Source organism: Oryctolagus cuniculus, chromosome 7, assembly GCF_964237555.1.
Source record: "Oryctolagus cuniculus chromosome 7, mOryCun1.1, whole genome shotgun sequence".
NCBI lineage: Eukaryota > Metazoa > Chordata > Mammalia > Lagomorpha > Leporidae > Oryctolagus > Oryctolagus cuniculus.
The window spans coordinates 31,211,358-31,236,840 of NC_091438.1; the positions used below are offsets into that span (position 1 = coordinate 31,211,358).

Sequence of the window (25,483 nt, forward strand, 5' to 3'; positions counted from 1 at the left end):
GCCTGGGGAGTGCCAGAGTGTATTTCCCTCTGCCGGTGGCCTGGCATTCAGCCGGCCTCTCACCGCTGTGTGTTCTGAAGCGTGGCTCTGGGATATTCCTCAGCACCCCTCTGTGCCCCCATCCATGGTGGCTTCCTCAGGATAAACTCCTGGGGTAGAGTTGGTGGGTTGTGCCTCCCTGCCACCGTCCCCACTCCTTGGAGCCTGCCCCTCGGGACTTTGTGAGCCCAAATGTTGCACCACTTGTCTCCCTGTGATGTTTCTTACACTCCATGTCTGTCTCCATTTGATGGAGGTGGCACCTGTGACATGGTGCCTGTGACATCACATCCCCTGCCTGCTCCAATGGACATAGCTGACATCTACTTAGGAACACTCCCCAAGGGGCTGGCGTGATGGTGTACCAGGTAAAGCCACTGCCTGTGGTGCTGGCATCTCATATGGGCATTGGTTCATGTCCCGGCTGCTCCACTTCTGATTCAACTGCCTGCTGATGTGCCTGGGAAAGCAGTAGAGATGGCCTAAGTGCTTGGGCCCCTGCATCCACGTGGGAGACCTAGATGAAGTTCCTGGCTCCTGGCATCAGCTTGGCCCAGCCCTGGCCACTGTGGCCATCTAGGGAGTGACCCAGCAGATGGAAGACCCTGCTTAGCCACCTTGTTTTGCCCGACAGTGTCTCTTTGTCTCTTTCCACCCCACCTGGGACTCCTGCTTGTCGGTGGCCTGTCTAACTTCTCTTTTAGCCCAGCGCATCTAAGATCCATCTACTTGCCCTCTGTTCCTTCTTCCTCTTCTTGGCTCCACTCGGTAGAAAGGCTCAGACCCTCCACAGAATGAGCAGGCTTTAAGGAAGAGAGTTACAAAACCAGGCAGGCTCTCGCGCTGTCCCGCCCCAGCAGACCCAACCCAGGGGCTGCAGTCAGAAAGCTGGAGGCAAGTTCAAGGTCATCTGTCCAACCTCACTTCTGGCGGAGCTTCCTCTCCACAGCATCCCCAAGGGTGCAAAGCCAAACCTTCGGCGTGAGCAGCTCTCTCCCTAGCAACCTGCTGCTCTATTCTACCATTTTTTAAATATTTATTTATTTATTTGAAAGGCTGAGTTACAGAGAGGCAGAGGCAGAGAAAAAGAGATTTTCCATCCGCTGGTTCACTCCCTAAATGGCCGCAACGACTGGAGCTGGGCCGAACCAAAACTAGCAGCCAAGAGCTTCTTCTGGGTCTTGCTTGCAGGTACAGGGGCCCAAGCACTTGGGTCATCTTCTGCTGCTTTCCCAGGCCCATTTGCAGGGAGCTGGATCAGAAGCAGAACAGCCGGGTGGGGCTGGAGCCGTGGCACAATAGGTTAATCCTCCGCCTGCGGTGCCAGCATCTCATATGGGCGCCAGTCTAGTCCTTCCTGCCCTTCTTCCAATCCAGCTCTCTGCTATGACCTGGGAAAGCAGTAGAGGATGGCCCAAGTCTTTGGGCCCCTGCGCCCGCATGGGAGACTGGGAGGAAGCACCTAGCTCCTGGCTTTGAATCAGCTCAGCTCCGGCCGTTATGGCCATTTGGAGAGTGAACCAACCGAAGAAGACCTTTCTCTGCCTCTCCCTCTCACTGTCTGTGACTCTACCTCTCAAATAAATAAATCAATAAATAAAATCCTTAAAAAAAAAAAAAAAAAAAGAACAGCCGGGACATGAACCAGTGCCCATATGAGATGCCAGCACTGCAGGCGGCAGCTTTGCCCACTATGCCACAGCATCGGCCCCTGTTCTTGCAGTTCTTGTTGTGCAAAGCAGATGAACAAAATTCACCATGAATGCTATTAATTTAACAAACATTTGAGTATTGAATACCAGCCAGAAACAGATCTAGGTGTTTTAAAAAAACAACCATAAGCTGGCATTGTAGTGTGGTAGGCTAAGCCTCTGCCTGCAGTGCCAGCATCCTTATGGATGCTAGTTTGTGTCCTGGCTTCTCCACTTCCAATCCAGCTCTCTGCTTGTGGCCTGGGAAAGCAGTGGAAGATGGCCCAAGTGCTTGGGCCCCTGCACCCATGTGGGAGACCCAGAAGAAGCTCCTGGCTCTTGTCTTCTGTCTTTGGATTGGCCCAGCACTGGCTGTTGCAGCCATTTGGGGAGTGAACCAGTGAATGAAAGACCTTTCTCTCTGTCTCTGCCTCTCTTGCTCTGTAACTCTATTGCCCAAATAAATAAATAAAATATTTTTCTAAACAAACATAAACAAACTGAAACTCCCTACAAAAAATAATCTCAGATCCCATACAGGGCATATTTTAAGGGGGGATGCAGGCAATACACAAGGTAAATAAATAAAATATGTGGACAGTTCTGACAGATGCTAAGAAGAAAAATAGCAATGGGATGGCACAGAGGGAGTGCCAGGGCTGCGGCTGGGGGCCGGAGGTGCGATTTCACACAGGGTGTGCAGGGAGGACCTTCCTGGGAAGGCCACATCACAGCCACCCCCGAGGGCAGTGGGGCACCCAGCCAGGCTGCCTCCAGGTGCAGTGCAGGGTGAGGGAGAGGGCCAGCAGGAGGGGAGGCCCGAGAGGTGCGAGGCGAGAGGCGCTGAGTTCCAGGGGCTGGGCCAAGGGCCAGCTGTCCGGGCTTGCAGGACATTTCAGTCGCAGTGAGAACGAGGTCGGGGCTTGGAGCACAGAAAGAGATCACGTTCATGCGGGCTGGTGCTGAGGCGTGGCGGGTAAAGAGGTCACGTTCATGTCTAGTTGGGGTCTGTGTAGCAGGAGGGCTGGGGATTTCCTGAGGGAGAGCAAGGGCAGAGGTCAGGACAAGGAGTGTTCAAAAAGTTCGTGCAAAGTGCATAGTAAGAAAAAAAAATGCGTGGATTTTTTTTCACCAGCATGAATTTATTTTTTATTCCTTTTTCCCCCCACACATGGTTTTTGAGCTTCTTTGCTTGTGTTGCTGGCAGAGGCCTCACTGCCTCGCTGATGCTGAGTTTTTCCAAGAAGGGGGGTGTGGCTGTGTCCTTGCTGTCCTCCCAATACTTCTTTACGAACTTCTTTTCTGCTGTTCTCTGTTTTGGATTTATTTATTTATTTGAAAGGCAGAGTGACAGAGAGAGAGGGAGACACACACACACACACACAGGAAGAGGTGGAGACAGAGAAAGAGAGCTCTTCCGTCCGCTGGTTCACTTGCCACACGGCCTAACAGCGGGGACCGGGCTGGGTCAACGCCAAGCGCTCCACCCAGCTCTCCCACATGGGTGGCAGGGGCTCAGACACCCGGGCCGTCTTCTGTTGCTTTCCCAGGAACCTTAGCAGAGAAGTGGAACAGCTCTGCAACATGGCATGCAGGTGTCGCAAGCAGCAGGACAACCCAACATGCCACCATGCCAGCCCCTTGCCTGTGGAGCTTTTGAAACACCCAGGTGAGGTCAGCACTCCGAATCTCTGGGTTCCCCATTCACATTTTGAAAATATTTCTAAAAAATTTTTCCAGAAAATTCCACACACACAAAACTTGAATTTGCAGGGCACACCCTGCGGTAGAGTCACAGCATCTCATAGCTCCTCGGTCTCCCTGCCACTCTTCTTACTCGAGCATTGTCCACGCTGTGTCCTGGCCGTACCTTATGTAGCTGGTCCTATGACGGCTGCAGCCGTCCTGAACACGCGTGGGTGTGTTTCTTGTCATTCTTCCCTAGCCGATACGACACAAAGCCTATTGACACAGTATTCACATTGTATGAGGTTTACCAGTCATCTAGAGGACATTTAAAGTATACCAGGGGATGTGCGTAAGCTACATGCAAACACTACCCTGTCTTACAGTAGGGACTTGTGCATCCACGGAATGTGGTATCCCCCAGGGGCCCTGGAACCAATTCCCCATGGCCACGTAGGGCCGAATGCCCTGCCTTATGGTGCTTGTTTACAAATACTTCCAGAGCGCCTCTGGCTGAGCCCTGTGTGGGTGGTGAGGCTGGAGCCAGGAGCAAACTCTCTCCTCTGATGGAGTAGCGCGACAGCCATGCCCACGTCTCTCACGTAAGGAGCCCACAGCTAGTGCCAAGCTGCAGGCCGACACACTCAGCCCGTTGTCATCTTTATTCCTCTCGACAATCTGTGACAACCCCGCCAGGCCCCCATTCTGCACATGGAGAAACGGAAGTAACGTATTCCAGATCACACAGCTAGGACGCAGCCAACCGGGATTCACACCCAGGGCTGTCCCACTCCACAGCCTGCAGCGCCGAGTGCCGTGTCATTGTTGGGAAGTTTTTCTTACATTGGATTTGGAAAATCCCTTAGGACAGCGTGAGGAGTCGGCTGAAGTCTCTCAGGCGGCCACCTGGCCTCATCTCTGGGTGTCCCCCCTCTCTCCCGTCCTGTCTGAAACGGAGGGTCCGGCACTGCTCCTAGGGCTGAAGATGCAAGTCCAACAGGGCCAAGAGATTTGGGCTCTCTGGGCCCCCGACCTCTTGGCTACAGAACAAAGCCGTGGGATAAGTCTCTAACTCTCCTCGCAGCTCTCAAACCTGATGTAGCCCCGGCCTAGGTGCTCACAGATGACATTGAACCTTTATGTTCTCTGATAAATATCCCTCAGCATCCAAGATTTCTAGGAGCTACAAAACCCAAAGCGAAGTGCGTGCTCTCCGAGAAACACATGGTCAAATCTTTGTGGATTTGCGGGTGATTTAAAGCCACAATGAGAGATAAAGCTAGGACAGTGCAACCACTAAAAAAAAAAGATGTGTGTATTTATTTGAAAGGCAGAATGACAGAGAGGAGTGAGAGACAGAGAGAGTAAGAGATGTCTTCCATCTGCTGGGTCACTCCCCACATCCCTACAAACAGCCAGTGCTGGGCCAAGCCAAAGCCGGGAGCCGGGAGCCAGGAGCTCCATCAGGTCTTCTGTGTGGGTGTCTGGGACCCAAGTGCTTGGGCCCTCAGCAGCTGCTGTCACGTGCACTTGCAGGAAGTGGAGCAGCCAGGACTCCGGCCAGCACTCCGGTATGCGAGGCCTGCGTGCAGTGGCTCAACACGCGGCGTCACAACGCCGGCTGCTGATGAGTGGTGCTGGCCCCGAGCTGTTACCTCTCCACCCATTTTCTCATCTGATCTTCACAGCAGCCCCATGGTCAACAGGGGGAAGAAATGATCCCCCACCCTACCTCGCTGCCCTATGCAGACAGCGAGACAGCGACCCAGTGAGCTGCGTGATTTTTTTTCCTAAGCCCCAGCTCAGGTCACTGCAGCGGAGCCTCTGTATTTACCGACCCAGCTCTCACCAACCCAACACAGCCTCCAGGACATTCCAAGTTCCCAGCGGTTTTCCACTTAGGGAAACGTCCAAGTCTTTCAGGAAAGAGGAAACGAATCCTTAATCTGTTTTTGACCGAGTCCTTGCTGAACTGGTCCTGGGGATTCCGACCTGATGGTGGCTCCCAACACAGGGAGCGAACAACTCTTCCTCCAGGTGACTCTTGGGGCCCACGAGCTGTGCCCTCTCTTCGGAGCCCCACGCTCTCCCAGCTGAGCACGGAGAGGCAGGGCCGGGGTTCCTGAGGCTGCACCTGCAGATGTAACGGATTCTGCGCAGGGAGCGCACACTGGGGGCCCTGGAGCTCTGCTGAGGTTTCTGCTGAGTCTGTGTGTGAGGACTCCAGGTGCCTGGTAAAGGCCTCGAGGATTCTGGACGAGAAGCCTGGCACACACACACCCACCCACCCACGGAGAGGCCCTTCAGAACAGGAAGAGGCTCCGGTCCACATTCCATCCCGAACCCGCCAAGGGGCCCCAGTACATCCCTCGGTGCCCGATGCGGTATTCTTCTGTACATTAAGGGAGATGGACAGAGATGACTGGCATGTTCCCTCTGGAAAAGGCAGGCAGGAAATAAACACAAAAGTCTAACCTGAAGGTCACGGTCAGCACCAGAGCCTGGCCCTCTTCTGTCTGTGCTTGCCAGTCAAGCTTCTTTTTCCCATTCTCTGCTGGCTCCACGCCTAGAAAAGCCAGGGAAAGAGGAAGCTGTGGAGAGGAATGAGGGGAGGAGAGGGGACAGTTTGCAAAAACTGCAGTGACAGGGATGTGTCTGGCCTCTGAAACTGGACCCCCAGGTTCAAATCTCTGCTCCGCTACATTCCAGCGGGGCAGACCTCAGCCTGCACGTCTCCCGTCTGTACAATGGGCAGCCACACCCGTCCCTCAGGGCTCTGGCGATGATCCCGAGAAACCACGCTGTGGCGTGGCAGCCCCCAGTGTGGGGCCTGGCACCGCAGAAGTGCTCGGCTAAGTCACTGTGAAGCAGAAAGGGAGCAGATGAAAAGGACAGGATGGAAAGAAAGGAGGAGAAAAATTAAGGGGGAGTGGGGTGAATTAGGGGCCGAGGGAGGGCAGGGAAGGTTTGAGGACAGCAACCGGAGACATTTTCTCCAGCCCCAAAGGACTCAGACCCACTTCCCCTCCCACCCCGCTGGCTTCCTCTGTGCCCCCCGCAGCCCCTGGGGCGCCCGAGCCGGGTGCCTTTTATGGCGTGGTGGGCATGCCCCCCCAGCTGTCACGGGTGTCCCTCACAAGGCTCCGGCTCAGCCTCCCTCCCCCCAGCAGGGGGATGCCTTTGAGGGTGGATCTGAGCGGTTTCCCACCTCCTACTGGGGGCCAACTGTCGACGGGGTGTCCTCCACGGGGCTGGTGTGGGCTGGGAGGTTGTGATTTGAAGCTGGAGGCAGCCGCTGTGAGGCCCCGGGGAAAGTTTCCTGGTTGTTGTTTTCTTTCTTCTTTTTCCTCTTGTGCACACACAGGCTTCTGTATTTTACGGGCAGTGGAAAATGTGGGACCCACGAGAGGGAGAGAGAGAGAGAGAGAGAGAGAGAGAGAGAGAGGCAACGCCTTCCGCCTCCCATTTTTCTGGTGCAGCAAGAGCTCAGCCTGTCCCTACCGTGCTCCCCTCTCTGTCCTGGACTGTCACACATGTACCCCGGGAATACCTTCCAATACTGGCAGCAGAGTCTTAGCCCCCAGGGCAATACCAACAGTCTATGCATCTCAGTTTTTCTCCCTTGTAAATCACACATAACATGAAATGGACCGTCTGAATCATTTTGAGTGTATTAAGTCAACGCAGGCTGTTTGGAAAGCACCACAATCATCCGTTTCTAGAATTCTTCTCATCTTGCAAAACTGAAGCTGTGTGCCATTGTAAACCGTAGCTCCCCCATTCTCTGCCCCACCCCCATCCAGGCCACCGCCATTCTACTCCTGGAAGGACCTCCTGGAAGTGGAATCACACTGTGTCCCTCTTTATGTGACTGGCTTACGTCACTTAGCACGATGCCCTTGAGGTTCATCCACCGGCTTATACCACTTAGTTCATCCATGTTGTAGCAGGTGTCGGAGGCGCCTATCTTTTTGAGGCTAAATAATGATCCATGGTCCACACAGGCCGTGTTTTGCTTGTCCATTCATCTGTTGGTGCACATTTGGGTTGCTATTTGCTGTTATGAACAGGTGGTTATGAACTTGAGTGCATCCAAGGATCTCACAGAGAAGGTGCTGGAGATCTCTTTGGGGTATTTCTGGGTCACAGGGTCATTCCAGTTTTAACTGGATCATTCCAGTTTTAACTGGAACTGTTAAACTATTCCTCCAGGGCAGATGCACTGGGTTACATCTGCACAATGGGTACACAGCGTGCCAATGTCTCCACGTCCTTGCCAATCTTTGCTATATTCTGGTTTAGTTTATTGTAGCCATCTTGCTAGCTAAACTGGCTGTAGCTCCCAGGGCCCAAAGGGCAGTGTCCTCACTGGGCCTGGCTGTCCCAACATCTCAGCAGGCACATGGGGCAGAGGCAGAACTGGGTGGCCTTCAGTCTTGGGTTTCATGCATTTTTAAAACCACTTTGGGCCGGCGCTGTGGCTCAATAGGCTAATCCTCCGCTTGCGGCACCAGCACACCAGGTTCTAGTCCCGGTCGGGGCACCGGATTCTGTCCCAGTTGCCCCTCTTCCATGCCAGCTCTCTGCTGTGGCCCAGGAGTGCAGTGGAGGATGGCTCAAGTGCTTGGACCCTGCACCCGCATGGGACCAGGAGAAGCACCTGGCTCCTGCCTTCGGATCAGCGCGGTGCGCTGGCCGCAGCGTGCCAGGCATGGCAGCCATTGGAGGGTGAACCAACGGCAAAGGAAGACCTTTCTCTCTGTCTCTCTCTCTCACTGTCCACTCTGCCTCTAAAAAAAAAAAAAAAAAAAAAAAAAAAAACCACTTTGGAAGGAGTAAACGCACCTTGGGGAAAATGCCTGTGAGAGAGGAGGAGGCAAAGGGAGGCTGAGGCCAGGAGGGGCTGCCCTGAGCTTTGGTCTCACAAAGCCGGGGCCCCTGGGCCCTTTGCAAACCCATATGCCAAGGAACCCCGTGCCAGTCACATCGTGGGTTCCAGATCTCTGACAAGGAGACCTGGGTCCCTGTGTCGTATCACTCTGGGTTTGCAGCCCCACGTCTCTTGACTCCCTGGTTTTCTGGGCAAACACTGCCCTTTGGTGAACAGCAGCATTCGCCTCGCTCATCCTTGAGTGGAATCAAACTTACATGGAATTCCACTCTCAACCATCTGAATGGAAGACAGGTGAACAGAGCTCAGTGTGTGGCTCGTGTCTCAATGGGAGGGTTACCCGCTCCCAGGGCAGGCAGGAAATCTTTAATGAGTCCTGTTTCCAGGCCCCAAAGCCCTCTGTACATCCTATTTGGATAAACATCTTCAAAGATGATGAGATGGCAGCACTTTGGATTCTTTGCTGCCGGAGTGCTGATCTAGCACCGTTAATATTCTCTCTCTCTGCCAGATAGGGGAGAATCCCTTCTGGAATTCTCCTTTCTCCCTTTCATGGTTTCCACAGTGATACGTCCCTCTGGGAAAATCCTGCCCCAGATTTTTATGACTCTTTTGTTGGCTGTTGGGAATAAAAATCTTGCAAATCCATCCTGGGGGTCTCAGCCCTGCCTTGCAAGTTGCAAGGGGAGCAGCTGCCTGCAGCTTTCCGCAGGCACGCTTGGGAGAAACCCTCTTCCTCCTGGGTGCTCCCCCTGCCCTCACTGGGTCTCTGCTCAGAGCGGCTGAACAACTACAGCATCATCCCGTGCAGGTGGAGCGATCCGGAACACACACAGGCAGAGGGCGGAACAGTCGCTTCAGTCCACCGCAGGAGGTTTTTCCCACTTTTTCCAAAATTTCTCAATGTGATCATCACGTTAACAGATAGACTCTCTGCTTGGCCAACACTGAGTCAGGTTCTGGAAACTTCTCCCAGGCCCATCTGGGCACTTCCCTGTAGAAGCCAGTTTTAACAAAGTACTCTGCTACATCGATGTGGCCAGAGCCCCTGGCCCATCCCACTGGGTCGCCCTCCTCCTGCACCACCCCCACCCCAGGGGCCATCTGGTCACCCTGGCCTGTCTTCAGCAAGGATTTCATTGAGGTTGCTTGAGCCAGAACCTCTCACACCCAGATGTTTTCACCTAGTAATTTTCTTCCTTTGGCCTCTGCCTGTTTTTTGCTTTAAATTCCTGCTGAGGTGGAGTCCCCTGAGACCACCACCCCCCCGCAAGACCCCATAGCAGTAGTCCCTGTGCCTATTAGGACAGTCCTGAGTAAGTCTTCCTTATGATACTTTTTAAAAAAAATATATTTATTTTATTTATTTGAAAGACAGAGTTACAGAGAAAGGTATAGCCAGAGAGAGAGAGAGAAAGAGAGAAAATTCTTCCATTCGCTGGTTCACTTCCCAATTGGCCGCAATGGCTGGAGCTGTGCCAATCTAAAGCCAGGAGCCAGGAGCTTCTTGCAGGTCTCCTACGTGGGTGCAGGGGCTTAAGGACTTGGACCATCTTCTACTGCTTTCCCAGGCCATAGCAGAGAGCTGGATCAGAAGTGGAGCAGCCAGGACTCGAACCGGGGTCCATATGGGATGCTGACTCTGCAGGCCAGAGCTTTAACTCACTGTGCTTCAGGGCCAGCCCCAGCCCCCCCCCCCCCCATCATGCTTTAAATGCATCTTTGAATTATACTCCTTTAGCTTATTTTAGCAATGGAATAATTTTTTATGTTTTGATAGAATGGATGATGATAATCTCTTTCCACTTTACCAGCCACTCCCAGGGCTTTTTTTTTTCTCTCTCTCATGTGCGCCTTGAAATAAACCATGATTAACATTTCCACCAGATGGAGGGGGAAACTGAGGTTGTGGGAGGCTGGGGGGCAGGTGCTCCCCAAGGAAACGCCGCAAGAAGGTGGTGTGGTGGGACTTGAATACACACCTCCCAATGCCTGGTGCAGAGCCCAGTCTGTTTGGCCACACTGCCTTATCACAAAGACACCTGCTAAAGCCTGGCTGGGAGACATGCGGCGCCTTGGGCCCACCTCGGGCCCACCTCGAAGAATGAGGCTAGGGACGGCTGCCGTCAGTGCCCCCAAGGCTGCTTGCTCAGCACTGGTCCAAGGCTGTAGGCTGAGGCTGCTGCCTGTGCTTACCCGCCTGGGCGGGGCGTGCCCTCTGCAGAGGCACCCTGCCCTCATTCACACAGACATCAGAACAGCTCACCGCGGCCTGGCATTAGTGGTCAGAACTCTTCCACGGGGGTGGGAGGGGGCGACTCTGGGCTGACCCTGTCGGCAGGCAGCGAGTCCCACAAGCCAGAGAGAAAGGATGTGGTGGCAGGTACCGGCCTCCGTAGCGTGGGAAACAGATTTGCGTGCCATTGGCGACCCGCCTGCAGCAGTGCCGTGGGTGCCGGGCCTGAGGCCATCTGGCTGTCGTCCCAGTGCTGCCGCCAACCCACCTTGTTGGTGCTTACTTTTGAGTCTACAAAGACGTTTCCTGTAAGCCGATCCTCACAGCAGCCATCTGTCTGGAGTGCTCCCGTCCCTGTTTTCACTGTGGCGCTCAGAGAGGCTTAGTGGCTTGTCCGCACACCCACAGCACTTGTGCCTCCAAGGCGCTGACACTTCCCACCGGCCCCGGCCTGGCTGTGGTGTTCAGGCAGGGCCGGAGTCCCTCCTGCCTTGGATTTCTCAGTTGAAAATTGAGGGGGCTGTTGCAAGAGCCACGCCAGCTCTCGATCTTGCTGTGATGAAAACATGTTTTCTTTCCACTGACTTTTCCACGGTGCTCACTTCTCGGGCCCGCCGATGCCTCTTCTCTTGCTGTGTGTCGGGAGTTGCCGAGCCGTGGCCCCCTCCCCCTCTGAGCACGGAGGTGTGTCTTTGCAGGGGACCGTGCGGATGGGAGGATGAGGAAGCAGGCTTCTAGAAGGTGGCCTCGAATGAGCCTCAGCCATCCTGCAGCCCAGCCCTCCCGTGGTTTTCCTTTTCTTTAACAACCTGGCCCTCCCAGCTCCTCATCCCCATCCCTGCCACAGCCCTGCTGGTGGCCTGCGGGGCTCAGCCAGAAGGAAGCCGAAAGCGGCATCCCTTTATCGGGGTGGGAATTGGCCTGGGTGAACCACAGCCACCCGCAGGGTCTGCTGGGATCGGGGGCTGGAGAAGCACTGGCGTGAGGGGTTCCTGCTCCCCTGGCTGCTTTCTCTCGGCTGCCAGGCTCCGGCCACTTTGGGGAGCTGTGGCAGGCAGGGTCCCAGGGGGCCTGGCACGGCGGCCAGCACTGCAGATACAAAGAGGAGGAAGATGGACACTCACTCCGGAGCTCACAGGGGTTCCGGGGAGGCAGGAGGGGAAACAGGCCACTCCCGGGGTGGGGGTCTCCCTCAGTGAACCCCAACTGAACAGCTGCTGTCACTCACGCTGGGCGTCGGCGGGAGCGTCGCACCCAGCACCACCCTTGGGCCTCTCCTTGTTGTCCGTCTCCTTCAGCCAGGCAGAGGCATGGAGCGTCACGTTCATTCACTTCTTCTGCAAGTATTTTCCCCACCGAGAGCGCCGGGCCCTGGACAACCACAGCACCGAGGCTGAGCCGAGAGCAAGACACAAACACGGCTCCGTCTGCCTTCTCATGGGCTGTGTCCACTGCTGATCCCCAAAGCTCCTTTTCGTGTTCCAAACGCCCCTGGGAATCCCCAGGTGGACGCACAGGAGGCAGAAAGGATTCTCAGGGGAGCCAGGGGGTGGCGGCCGCCGAGGTGTGGGAGCCATGCTGCTCGCACCTGTCAGGGTGCGACTTGTCCCTTCCAGGCTGTGCTTGGGCACAACACAACTTCAGACAGGGCCAGCGCTTGGTCTCACGGTTGTTTCCTGGGTTCCCAAATGCTAGGTCCCAGAGGAGGTTGCACGGGGACAGAGTCTGGCAGCCAAGCTGCAAGGGAGCGCCGTGCTCAGCCTCTCTCCCTGCCCCCAGCTGAAGGGGGCAGTCACACCACCTGGTCCTCCCTGTGAGGGGGCGCCATCAAACTCTAAATCATCCTGCTCGGCGTGGGACCCCCTGCCCTGGGGTGTGAGGCAGGGCAGCAGGCAGGAAGTGCAGGTGCTCCCAGCACCCGTCTTGGGCCCCTGACCGCCGCCTCGTGCCTCCTGCGGGGGTTTGGGAGCTTGGGCAGGGATAGCTCCCCCTCAGCACCCAGACCCTCGCCTGCCTCTGTCTCCATGAAGTAGCCAAGGCAGTGGGAGGAGGGGGCGAGATGTAGGACGTTGCTCTTGGAAGGCTCTAGGGGGAGGGCTCCAGATGGCCGGGTTGCCTAAGGGGCAGAGACACAGAAGGTGGCGTCTGAGAACCAACAGGAGCCCTGGCTGTGCCGGACCTGAGCTTTAAGGAGCCTCTATGATTGCAGGGGGTGAAGGGGCAGAAACAGAGGGAGGAGAGAGGGTCAGGGTGGGCCGGAGGGGTCTGAGGGATCGGCCTTTACTGCTACTCCCAGAGGAAACAAGAAGAAAACTGGGGAGGGGGTGGTCATTGGCCTCCTCCATGTGGGAGGAGCAGGTGAAGGAGGCCCCCCTACTGCAGCCTGCCCATCCCCCTGGGGATTGCACATTCCCAACCCTGCCTCTGGATCTCAGGCCCTGGCCTGCTGCTTCTTGGACTCCCATCCCCACTCCCATGTGGCCCCAGTGGGACAGGGCAGTGGGCCACCTATTGCAGGCAGCCTGGGTGGCCTGGGTTCGGGAAGCCTCCCACCACCCGCCCACTGGCAGCAATCCGCTGTTTCTCACGACCCTTAGGAGCTTTGCTGCCCCCCACCCCCTGGAGGTCAGCTTGGGCTCTGTCCTAAAGGGTGGTGGCAGCACAGGCAGGCTGAGCCACTCCTCCCCAGCTGCCCAACTCCTGGGGAAAGACATAGCACCTTGGGAACTGTGTCCAGAAGAACTGGCTGACCGTCACTCCCCGGCCCCCCATGTCAGTCGCCTCTGTGGCACTGGGAGCCCTGAGTCCTGGCCTCCCTGGAGGGTTTCCTCTGTTGTGGGGTCACAGCACCCCACTCTTACAGGTTGGCATCTGGACCCAGCCTCCGGGGCCTTTGCTTCTGCAGAGGGCAAGTGATGGGAGAGGGTTGTGGGCAGAGCGGGGAAAGGAAGCGAGGGTCAACCCAGGGAGCAGAAATGCATTTGGGAGACGCTCCGAGAGAAGAGGAGCTCACTCAAGGCCACGGCTGCTGAGGCCAGCGAGATTCAAAACGAACCCAGGCAGAGCCCCAGAGACGGAGCCTGGACGCTCCTCTCACAGCACCCCCGCCCCGGCAGTCAGCAGGGACAGACTGGTAGGGCGGACCCATCTTCTTTTTATCAACACCTGCCAGAGTTTAACATTCCTGAGCCCTGGTCGGGGAGAGAGTGGCCTTTGAGGGTTCCCAGTGGGCACTGAAAAAGAGAGAGAGAGAGAAGGAGAGAGAGAGAAAAAATAGGAGGTTGTCTTGATCGCCGGGAGGCAGGCGCTGAGCTGTGCAGCAGCTGCTGTGGCTTTCTGGTCGACCTCGGACCGAAGTACCTCTCACAGGCCCTGGGGAAGGCTGCTCAGCCCTGCTCAGATGGTTCACTTGGGCCCCCTTCCAGAGGGTGAAGGCACAGGTCCCCTGCACGTTGTGGCTGAGAGGCAGGAATGGGAGGAGCAGACTCTCAGGAGAGATCACACTCAGGGAGATACTGACAAGCCTTACTAAAGAGACCCCAAACCTGCTTGAACAGAGGCCTGGGTCCTTCTACTCCTTCCTTGCACCTAGTCTTCGGTTCCATCCCCACCTGCCCTGTGCCTCTGTGTGTCCCCTGGGAAATGGATCCAACAGGAATCCCTGGCTATTCTTCCGAGGTTGCATAAAGTGATGAGGACAGTCCTGGGCCCTGCTGCCTTTCACGGGCTTACCTGAGACAGTGCCATTGGCAAGGTGGCTGCATTAGAGAATCAGGTGTCAATCAATTCAGCAAACTGTTTCTTAGGCCTCTAGGGCTTGTACCGGATTGCGTCATAAACTTACTGGGACTACCCTCAAGAAACTCGCAGGTTGGGGAAGAAATAAGACATTTCACACAATGTGATGCGAGCAGTCATTCTGAATTTTTCGTCCAACCTCAACCCACATTGCAAGACAGCAGCAAGATGTGTGCTCACTAAAATCTCCCCCTCACCCTGCTCCCACTTGTCCTGAGTCACAGTAGCTTCTGCAAAGCGTCTGAGTGAAAATGATGCTCAGACAGGTGTAGCTCTGACTCCGCTTTGGGTTTGTTTATATGAGTGAGCTGTCCCCCAGTTTTAGCATTCTTGCTAACTGTGGGCAACAGTGTTCTTCCAGCACTTCCCAGTGTGCAGTGGCTGACAGCCAACAGACTAGCCGGTGTTCTAAGACAGGGCTGCTGTTATGTTCCATGGCTCCCTTACTGCCAACTTACAGGTTCACATCAATCTTGCGTGTTCCCAGGAATGCACAGTTAGGAGCCAAGAAGTTGCGGCCAATCATCCTCGTAAGCAAATAATTTCAAAAGCGGAATTTTAAAGATATTGTCAACTCTCTTTTTCATGGCAAAAATCACTCTGTGTTTTATGTGGATGAAGCATACGTCATCATGTGTGATTTTAATGCAGAGTGTGTGGAAGAGTTCAAAGGTTTACAGAGGTCCGGCTTAAACCATCTTCCAAAATAGGAGAGTAGTTCCAGAAATTCATGGAAAACAGAGTCGACATAGAGAGGTCTGTTTTGATGAAGACAGCTTTGAAAACCATGCATGATGTTTGTCATCATACGCATTTCCCATGAGCTTTTTGAACACCCTCTTATGCATGGATTTTAAAACACTTTGCACCCAGATTTATTTATTTGAGAGGCAGAGTTACAGAGAGAAAGAGAGAGAGAAAGAGAGAGGGATCTCCCATCCACTGGTTCACTCCTTGAATGGCTGCAACAGCCAGGGGTGGGCCAGGCTGAAGCCAGGAGCCTGGGTCTCCCATGCAGGTTCAGGGGCCCAAGGACTGGGCCATCCTCCACTGCTTTTCCAGGCCACAGCAAAGAGGTGGACTGGAAGTAGAGCAGCCAGATGGGACGCCGGCATCACAGGTAGCAGCTTATCACGCTATGCCACAACACCGGCCCCCAAAATAGACTTCCAAGTTCAATTTCAATGAACTTTTGGAAGTGACCACGTGAATTTGTATCCTGTCTACATCGCCCAGGAAGGATATTGCGGTCAGTCCGAGAAGGACATTCCATGCTCCAAAGCTGACCACCTCGGGGTTAAGAAGCTCCAACGTTTGGAGCTGCAAGAGCTCTGGGTTTGGCTCACAGTGGGCTGAGCAGAAGAGTGGTCCAGGGCTGTTAGGGCACAGTGGGTGGGGAGAGGCGGTCCCCAGAGCTGGAGTGGCATTGGCGTCAGGTGCGGCTGCCACAGCTTGCTTTGTACATTGAAGACAAGTCTGCGGCTCATCTCAACTCTTTTTTTCAGCTAAACTCACCCTGTTCTCTTTCTTCGTACTGTACCTCCTAAGCTGTGTCCTCTCCAGTTCCTCTCCGTGTAGCCTATGTTGAGCAACTCAGCACTGAACGCTCAGAGAAGAGCGGGAAAATGGTTTCCTTCATCCAGGGCAAGTAGGGCTGCACCGAGAAATCAGCTGGAGTGCACCTGCCATCCCAGAGAGGCCGAATGTCTGCCAAGTCAGCTCCTGGGCTGTGCTGGGACGAGAGCATCCGATCTCAGGCGGTGGCTGTTGAGCGACAGCAGTCCTGCTGCTGTTGCTTTGGGAATCTGAGTACACCCTTAGCATCCAGCTTGACGCTTTGGTTTGGGGGCAGGGGAGACAAAAGAGAAGTAGACAATGTGGCTCCTCAGTGAGGAAGCTCACACACAAACAGGAACAGCAAGACTCCGCGGCAGGCAGCCGTATCACGTGTGGTTGTGCTCAGTTCTGTGTGCAGGAGGAGCACAGCGCACCTAGAGTGGAAGACGAGGCCTTGACGGATGGCAAGGTCGGGAACTGAGCAGAGAGCGAGAGGGAGCGTTCCAGGTGAGGGCTCTGCAGTGGTCCAGACATGGGTGGCACAGGTGCAGTGAGCCCCCAGAGCGGAGGGCCTGGCTGGCTGGGAGGAAGAGGTATGGTCTGCGGACACAAGTGGAAAATGAGGTGACCAGAGTATGAGGCCCCAAAGCCGCTTGTTGGGGAGGGGCCGTCTGTGATGTGATGCTCAACAAACCTGAACTCCGGTGGGGGGTGGTTTTGGAACGGCGGAGGCACGACCACCATCGGGCTGCTGTGTGCAGCGGACCGAGGCGGATGTGACACATCATGTAGTTGCCACCGTCGTGTGGTCTTGGTCATGGAAACCAGATGGCCGGACTATGGGGGGCTCTTGAGCTAATCTAGACCGACCACTTTCCTTTGGTTTCTTTCTAGTTTAGTTCTCATTTCCAGTTCATTCTAAGCACCCCCCTTCCATTTTCAAAGTAACGCACATTTAATTTAGAAGTTTCTGAAGGTGCAGAAAAGAATTCAGAAATGGACAAACCCTGCTTCATCATCTGCCTCCATGAATAACCATTGCCACTAGTGCCTCCTCTTCCCTTCCAGTCCGCATTTTTTAAAAAAGATTGACTTATTTACTTGAAAGGCAGAGTTACAGAGCGAGAGACGGAGAAAGAAATCCCCCACCTGCTAGTTCTCTCCCACACGGCTGCAACGGCTGGAGCTGGGCCAATCCGAAGCCAGGAGCTGCCTCCCAGTCTTCATGTGGATGGCAGGGCCCCAAACAGTTGGGCCTCCCTCTGCTGCTTTCCAGGCCCCTTATCAGGGAGCTGGATCGGAAATGAAGCAGCCGGGATTCGAACCGGCGCCCATATGGGATGCCGGTGTTACCCACAATGCCAGCATTCTGCCACAGTGCCAGCTCCCAAGTCCTCATTTTTATGCACTCATGTCTTCACATGGTTAGGATTAAGCCATGTAAATAACCCAACCACCCATTAGACATACGGGTTTGAATATTTTTAGTGACGGAGGGTTTAAACCCTTTTAGTAACAGCATCTGACTACATTTTTAGAAGCATGGGAAAACATCTTTCCGTTTAGGAAGTAGTGCATGCTTACCAGAAAACATGCAGTATTGAAACCTGTAAAATTTAAGTCACTCAAAATCCTATTGTCCAGAAATCACCATTGTAGACATTTCTGGGTGGTATTTTCTTCCGAAATAATGTACATTTTAAAAACAAACTTGGAATGCTGCCACGTACGACGTGGATCATTTACCAAGTCACAGCCGTTTCATTTCCTCACAGGTGTGGCTAGCATGTCAGTCTAACATGTTCGGAGAACTCAGCACGAACTGCGTCATTCAAAGCACTGTGCACGGTCACCTGCTTGATGCTCACAGCCCTTTGAGCTAAGGCACTGGTTAAGCCTCCCTTCCCAGATAAGACAGCGGAGGTGCACAGGGCAAGGCCAAGGGCGAAGTCCTGACTCAGAGCCTGCGTTCCTATCCACCTGCATCCTCCTCAGCCCCTTCCTGGGGAAGCTCCCTTCTGCCTATATGAACACTTCTGATGGCCCCGGCTCAGCCCCTGGGGCCCCCCACCACACGCACATGCACACACGTGCACACGTGCGCACACACACACACACGAGTCTGATCCCTTTCCCATGAGACAGGCTGACTTTCAAATACGAAAGCGCCTTGGGCGTCTCTGCATCCCGATCTCAGCTGTTCTCTACCCTTCCCCAGGCTGGGCGCTCACGCCGACAGGGCTGGTTCTTCTGTGTCCCTTAGCTGGGTGGCTGGAAGCAAAGGCATGGTTGTGGGTTAACCTGGTCCCAGGAGATCAGAGCCACCCTCTGCACCTGCGTGAGCCACACACCAGATGCCTGTCGGCATTGCCCAAGGGCCACTGGCTTTTACACAGAGCAGCGATGAGCAAAAAGTGCCCTCTCCGTGTCCCTTGGTCCCCAAGCTCCATGGCTAGGCTCATCCCACCTTTTGACTCTGCCTGGTCTTGCACAGAACAGCGCCCCCCCCATCCCCCTCGACCCCTGCTCCCAAAGGGAAGATAAGAGTTGCCGAGGTCTTCGTGTGGCTGGGCTGGGAACTTCCAAGACATTCTAGAGGGGACCAAAATGGCTTCTGGCCTGCCTGGCACTGGTGTAGGACCGCAGATGGGGTTGGCAGCAGGGGCCAGCTGCATCCTCAACAGCTCTCCAGATGGCGTCCAGCTTTTACACCGATGTGTCCCCGAAAGTCATCAGAAGTCACCAAGAGCCTGGGCTGGCAGGAGCAGGCAGCAGGGAAGCCATCTTCGGGGCAGGTGCTGGAATTAGCAGGGCACCTGCCAGGGGCCTCTCCCATCTTTGGGTCTGGCAGACAGAAAGGAAGGCACTGAGCACTCGGGGCTGGGGTCAGGGCAGGCTCCAGGCACAATGGCCGCGGACTTTATCCTTCATCCTTTGGTGTCTCCTGGACCTACTATTTCTGTTTTCTCAAGAGGAGGAGAAACCTGATAACCAATTTCATTTCAAGGCATTAGTGGTGAGCAGAGCTTAATGTGTTACTCCTCCCAGGGTAATTTCCATTAAAATTTTATTTGTTTATTTGTTATTTTATTTTTTTTTACTTATTTATTTATATTTGGAAACAGGAGAGAGAGAAAGAGAGAGGAAGAGAGAGAGAGAGAGACAGAGAGAGAAATCTTCCATTTTCTGGTTCACTCCCCAAATTGCCACAACAGCCAAGAAGTCTGGGCAAGGCTAAGGCTAGGAGCTGAGCGCTCGATGCAGGCTTCCCTCAGGGTGGCAAGGGGCCCTGGTACCTGAGCCATCACGCGCTGCCTCCCAGGGTGTGCATTGACAAGAAGCGGGAATTGGGAGCCGAGTTAGGGCTGGCACCCTGGCCCTCTGATACAGGACGTCCCAAGTGCCAGAGCTGCCCCTAGTTTCCAACTCAACAGAGATCGCCTGGAAACCAAAACTCCCCATCTAAAGGTACATTTGGCAGGGAGAGCTTCCGGTTTTCTTCAGCTCACAGTAGTTGGCCAACAGTCTCTTCCATGTAAAAGCAGTAAGAATGAATACTACACACCCAGAAATGTATCCTTTACATCTATGGGCTTTAACTTCCTTTTCTGGGAGATGAGGATAACTGTAGTCCATTCTTCCTAGAGTTTTATGAGAATTAAACGAGATAAAGTGTGTAAAGCTCTTAGAATTAAATATGCAACATAGTTAGCCTTCGATATATGTTAGCTGCTAGCTATTATCCCTGCTGTGAATTATTCTTCTTCACTCTTATGCCATTCCATTCCTACTATGTCTGTGAATTAAGCACCGCCGCTGCCATTTTATAGGTAGCACACGAGAGAATTGCAAGAATTAAATATGCGGCTCTGATAGGGGTCAGAGCTCTGTGGGAAGAATATTCCATTCGTTCTGTGGGGTTTAGGGAGAGCTCACAGCGGAGCGTCCACTTGGTCTGGTGGCCCAGGAGGTACAAGAGAAGCCCGAGAATTCTTGAAAAGGTCACCAGAGGTAGCTTTTGAAAGCTACCAGCCTCCTGGCACAGTGCCAGCTTAACCCACACCAACTGCCAACCAACGCCTCCCTCTGAAGGAGCCCAGGACCCCTCCTAGGGCAATTCCATTTGACAAATATACAAAGGTGGGGAAAATCATATGGTGAATGCCACGCACATATCTCAGTGTGAATCTCTAAACGATAAGCATTCTTTAAAGAGAAACAGACCCACAATGCTATTATCCCACCCGCATGGTGTACAGTTCCTTAATATCTCCAACTAGCTAGCCAGGGTTTCAGTACCGCCTCCCGCCATCTCATCAGCCGGTCCCTTTACCGTGTGCCCCCTCTCTCACCGGCTCGTGTGTTTGTTTCCTTTATAGCTGTCGTTTCCTTTCCCCACTTGCCACCCCTGACTATTTCCTTGAGCTGTGTGCATGGAGGAACCCAGGCAGTCTCTGCCATAGAGTTTCTCACAGTCTGGGTTTCGCTGGCTGCATCCCCGTGGTGTCCTCTGGCATGTTTCTCTGCCTCCTAGTTGTTGTTGTTTTTTTTTTTCTTTTTGTAAATAGGCAGCTGGATATGGAAGCTTGAAAGGATTCAGATTTGATGTGGCAGCCAGAACAGTTCAAGGTGCTTGACGTACTGTCTGGGCAGGCTCTTGATGTCTTGTTTTGTTCTTTTGGGGATGCTGAGAGCCATGGATAGTCAGGGCCCACAGCCAGGAGCCAGGAGCTTCTTCTAGGTCTCCCATGTGGGTGCAGGGGCACAAGTACTTGGGACATCTGCTGCTGCTTTCCCAGGCTCATTAGCAGGGAACTGGATTTGAAGTGGAGCAGCTGGGACTCAAACTGGAACCCATGTGGGATGCTGGCGTCACAGGGGTCAGCTTAACCCCCTACACCACAATGCCAGCCCATAGAATACTGCTGCAAAGAAAAACTTCCTCTGGTTCACTGTTTGATTACCCTGATAACCGCCCAGGATAAGTGCCTGGTTCCTTCTCTTTTTTTTACAATGGTATAATATATTTATAGATAAAATGAGATGACACCTGTGAATTGATTCAAAATAATCCAGGGGGAGAGGGAACAGAGCAGGGGAATAGAGGAACGAGAATAATCCTGAGTTGATCTTAGTTTTGTTTTTAAGGATTTATTTATTTATTTGAAAGGCAGAGAAAGAGAGAGAGAAGAGAAAGAGAGAAAGAGAGAAAGAAAGAAAGAGAGAAAGAGAGAGAGAGAGAGAGAGAGAGAGAGAGAGAGAGAGAGAGATCTTGCCTCTGCTGGTTCCCTCCCTAAATATCCACAACATTCAGGTCTGTGCCAGGCTAAAGCCAGGAATCTGGAGCTTCTTCTGGGTTTCCTGCATGGGTGGCAGGGGCCCAAGCACTTGGTCCATTGTCCACTGTTCTCCCAGGTGCATTAGCAGGGAGCTAGAGTGGAAGTGGTGCAGCCAGGACATGAACTGGTACCCCTAGGGCATGTCAGCATTGCAGGTGGCAGCTTAGCCCGCTGCACCTCTGAGCTGATCATTGTGGCTGCCCAGTGACAGGTGCACAGAGGTTCATTCTACTCCTGCACCTATTCGATGACCTGATAATAAGAGGGGGTTTTGTTTTATTGATAAAACATTAAGCTTCGGCTCCCTAGAGTCCTCCAAAGGTGAGCCATGAATTTGTTGGTCGGTTGCTTTTAGGGTCATGATGAATGCATGAACTGAAACATATTTAAGTGTTTTAATCCATTGCATTTTTTTTTTTTGCTGACACTTAAGTTTGCCATCATCAACCAGTGGGAATCTCTTCAAGCTGGCCCCCCAGATTCTTTCTGGGACAAGTGCAGTAGTCTTGGACAGTGTCAGGGCTTTCTGTGGACCAAGGCGGCCCATTTGCGCTGCCCATTTCCTACCCAGACCTGGGTGCGGCTGATTTTCCAAGACAGAACGACTGTCTTTGGCTGAGGGTCTTTTTGTGGCTTGACCCTCGTTATTGTTCCTTGCCTGGCCACTGTTATCGAGAAAGATCTCTGTTGGGCTCCAGTTAGAGTCTGTGGCCGGGAGCCAAAATTTCCTCCCCACACATCAAGCAAGTGCGCCGGCTGCCACCCTCTACCCCAACCACCGCTACGCTCCCACCCCCACCCAAACAGGTGGCTCAGTGATGCGTTGACTGTGCTGGTGGGTGGGTGGGTGGGTGGAGGGAAAGCAGATTAGCATCTGCCTTTAAAGGCTCAGGCAGTAACTTGCTTAAGGCTGGCTCCCCCTCCCTAGCCCCAACCCCCACCCCAGGCTCGGAGCTGGGGAGCAGGAAAGGGGAGCGCTGAGAACATTCCTATCTCGATCTGCAACTCCGTGCTTGCACCTTGCAAACAGAATCAGAGAGGACTCTTTAGGGAGGAGGCCAGGAGTGGGGTGCCTCTGGCCCACATAGCTCTCTCTAAGCTCCTGGTGGGGGGGAGGTGCAGTGAGCGGAGGGGCGTGCAGAGCAGGCGGAGGGCAAGAGGGTGAGGGCAAATCCACAGGGAACTGGTTACTTTCCCAGGGCAGAGCTGAACGACTGGGGGTCAGGGAGACAGGAGCCTGGTGACAGGGCAAGCCACCCAGCGTTGGAGCGAGAGGCGGCCGTGTGAGGCCAGGAGCACTGAGCAGTCTGGAAGGCCTCTGATCAGGTTTAGGAAGGGGCTCCCGTGTGTGCTGACGGGACACCACTTCCTCGTGCAGAGTACCCCCCACCCCGCGGGGCTCCAGCGACAACACAGATTTGCTCGTGGCTGGGTGGAACCGCTCCGGGACTCAGCTTTCCCCAGCTGAGGGCACTTGGTCTGGGCAGGTGCTTCTCATTTGTTCACCCAGGGGCATAGGAGGATAATGGCCCTGGCCCATTCTCAAGGCTGCTGGAGGTTGCAAGGAGCCCTGTCAGTTGCTGGGGTTGGGGAATGGCTCCCCGGCCCCTTGCAGCCCTTCTCGGATTCCCTGAGCAGGGGGAGTCGGCAGACAGGCAGGAAGAACCATACTTGCTGTCAACCCAGTGTCCAGGATGCAGCTGCTGTCAGATGGAGGTTGGGTCACAGGAAGGGGGTGACTTGCAGAGGAAGGAGAGGCCGTGCTTGCCCGGGGCACTGATGGAGGTGCTGGCGACAGCGGGTCAGCTCGGGAGAGAGAGCCACCTGCAGACCCTAGAGGAGAGTCCACATTTGGACCTGTGGACTGAAAATACTCCCACCATAGACTCAGCCAACTGCAGGCCGGAAATAGAAAATCAAACAAGAAATGCATGTGCTGAACATGGGCAGACTTTGTCTTATCCTTATTCCCCAAACAATACAATAACAATGATTTATGCAGCATTTAGCTTGTATTAGGTATCATAAGTCCTTGAGAGACAGTTTCAAGTTTAGAGAAGATGTCTGTAGGTGATATGCAAATACTTTGTAACTTTATACAAAGGACCTAAGCCGCCTACCTGCTCCGGGACCCTGGAACAAAGCCCCTCAGTCCCAGTTTCCAAGGAAAGACCTCAAAGTAGAGCTTCCTGTAAGCTATAGGTGCGTGCGTGCACGTGTGTATAAAACTTGGAGGAAACCAGGGGCGGCAGACAAAGGAGTACGCATGTGGCAGCCCTCCAGGTCTGAGCTGCAGAACATTTGCAGAGACAGGGAGGCAGCCAGCGCCGTGGGTTTCCACCCACCGGCAAGTGTTCGCTAACCCTGCGTGCAAGCTGCACAGGTGTGGCCCAAGCGCCCTCTCTAGGACGCGTGGGTCAACTAAGGCCATAGGACAGCAGGCAGGGCAGGTGCACCTGGAGTGTGAGAGCCAGGGCCGGGCAGAGCACACATTTCCAGCAGACGCCTCTGCCCCTGTGATTTTACTTCTCTGAAGAATGCTCGAAGTTGCACGCACACCCTGCAGGAGGACCCTGTTGTAGCAGTGATGAAATCCAAATAGAACTGCGACAATACGCGCCTTATCCAAGGGCAGTCCCAGCTGTGCCGTCACTGCCTGCTCTGGAACAACCCACAGCTCTGCCTGTTTCATTTCACTGCATTTAAATGAAGTCGGTTCTGCAAGCCCCACTCGCCCCTGTGTGCACAGGCTCTTCGAAGTCAGGCTCATTCTGCCCAAAATGCTCCCTAATATTTGATCGTGAGGGTTTTTTCCAGGTCCCCACTGAAAATAGGGCCCTCAAGAAAATACACGTGGATATATATTTGATCTCAAAACGAGGAGAGAGCTTCCAAGCACAAGAGTAAGAGTAAGCACGTAGCTACTTCATGTCAGTGTTCACGCGGCCGCCGCACCGAGTGAAAGGTTAGTGGCAACGACGTGGGGAAATAGAAGATGGTGACCGTCCCCAGCACAGACACGCTCTCAGCGATCGCTTTGCCTCAGGAGAGGAATAGCAACAGTCCTCACCCCGTGGTTCACAGAGCGAGAAACACACAGGCGCGAGAAAGTGCTCAAGGTCATTCACAGTAACACATGGCGAATTTTAGAACCAGATCCTGCTTTGTCTTACTGGTAGGTCGTGCTGGTTGTTTGCTTGCTTGCTTGCTTACCGATAATACCCATATGAGCAGAGTGAGGGCACCAGGATGAGGACAGAGAGGAGGCCAGGAACGGCTTTACAGGGAGCCAGACGCTGTCAAATGCTGCTCGAAGCAATCGGGACTGTCTTCCGGAAAAGCAACCTGGACCTACGTTTAAAGAGTCTAAAAAGAACTTTCTTTTTTTGTGCCTTCTGGCTACATATTTCCACTTGCCTTAGTTTATTGCTACCAATTAATTAGAAGGGTAAAAATATCTATATTCAAAGATGTTGACTGCAACACTCTAATATTAAAAAATAAGCAATAACCTGCATTTCTAACAATAAGGGGACAGCAATATGAATTAATACATATGGCAATACTTTAAAATAGTGTAAAAATAGTAGCATTAAGAGAAACAACTAACAAAACCCTCAAGGAATGGCTCATTGATTATATTTGAGTCATGGGGTTGTGGGTAATTTTTATTTTGTTTTACATCTTTTCTATCCTTTCCAATTTTTTCTAAAATTTAAATTTTTACTCCTCTTATCTGAAAAGTCAGATTGGAAATTTAAAAAAAAAAGTGTCCTTCAGGGTTGGATTGAGAAGTAAAATTCCTCCAGATGTTCCCCACGGACTGCAATGAGAGGAGGCTTGTTGGGGGAGGAGCAGAGGACCAGGTACACTGAGCTGTGGCATAGGGGACCCTGTGTGTGTTGCTGGATTTCAGGGCAACATCAGAGGCAGGTGTCTGCCTGGGGTCAGCATGAGTGGATGGTGTTGTGCAGCCGTGAGAACAGGTCAGGAGTTCACACAAGAAGTGAATTTCAGCAGATCACAGCAGGGGGTCCCAGGCCGGACTCTTGAGCCTGCCCGAGACATCTTGGGGGGGGGGGTGAGCCAAGGGCACTGGGTCCCAGCGCAGCCGCTCAGGAAGCAGCTCAGCCGTGATGAGCAAACGGACGCCAGGGACTTGCTTCTTCTAAACCCGCAGATCATTTGCCTGAATACCGTACTGACCACCAAGTGGGTCTCTAACTTCCCATCCAACTCATTGGTC

The 25,483-nt window shown here is 53.7% G+C and overlaps 1 protein-coding gene across 2 annotated transcripts in view; it reads left to right on the top strand.

Moving 5' to 3' along the window:
• Nucleotides 1-25,483, top strand: part of CD247 (CD247 molecule) — an 81,109-nt gene that overhangs the window by 24,814 nt on the left and 30,812 nt on the right.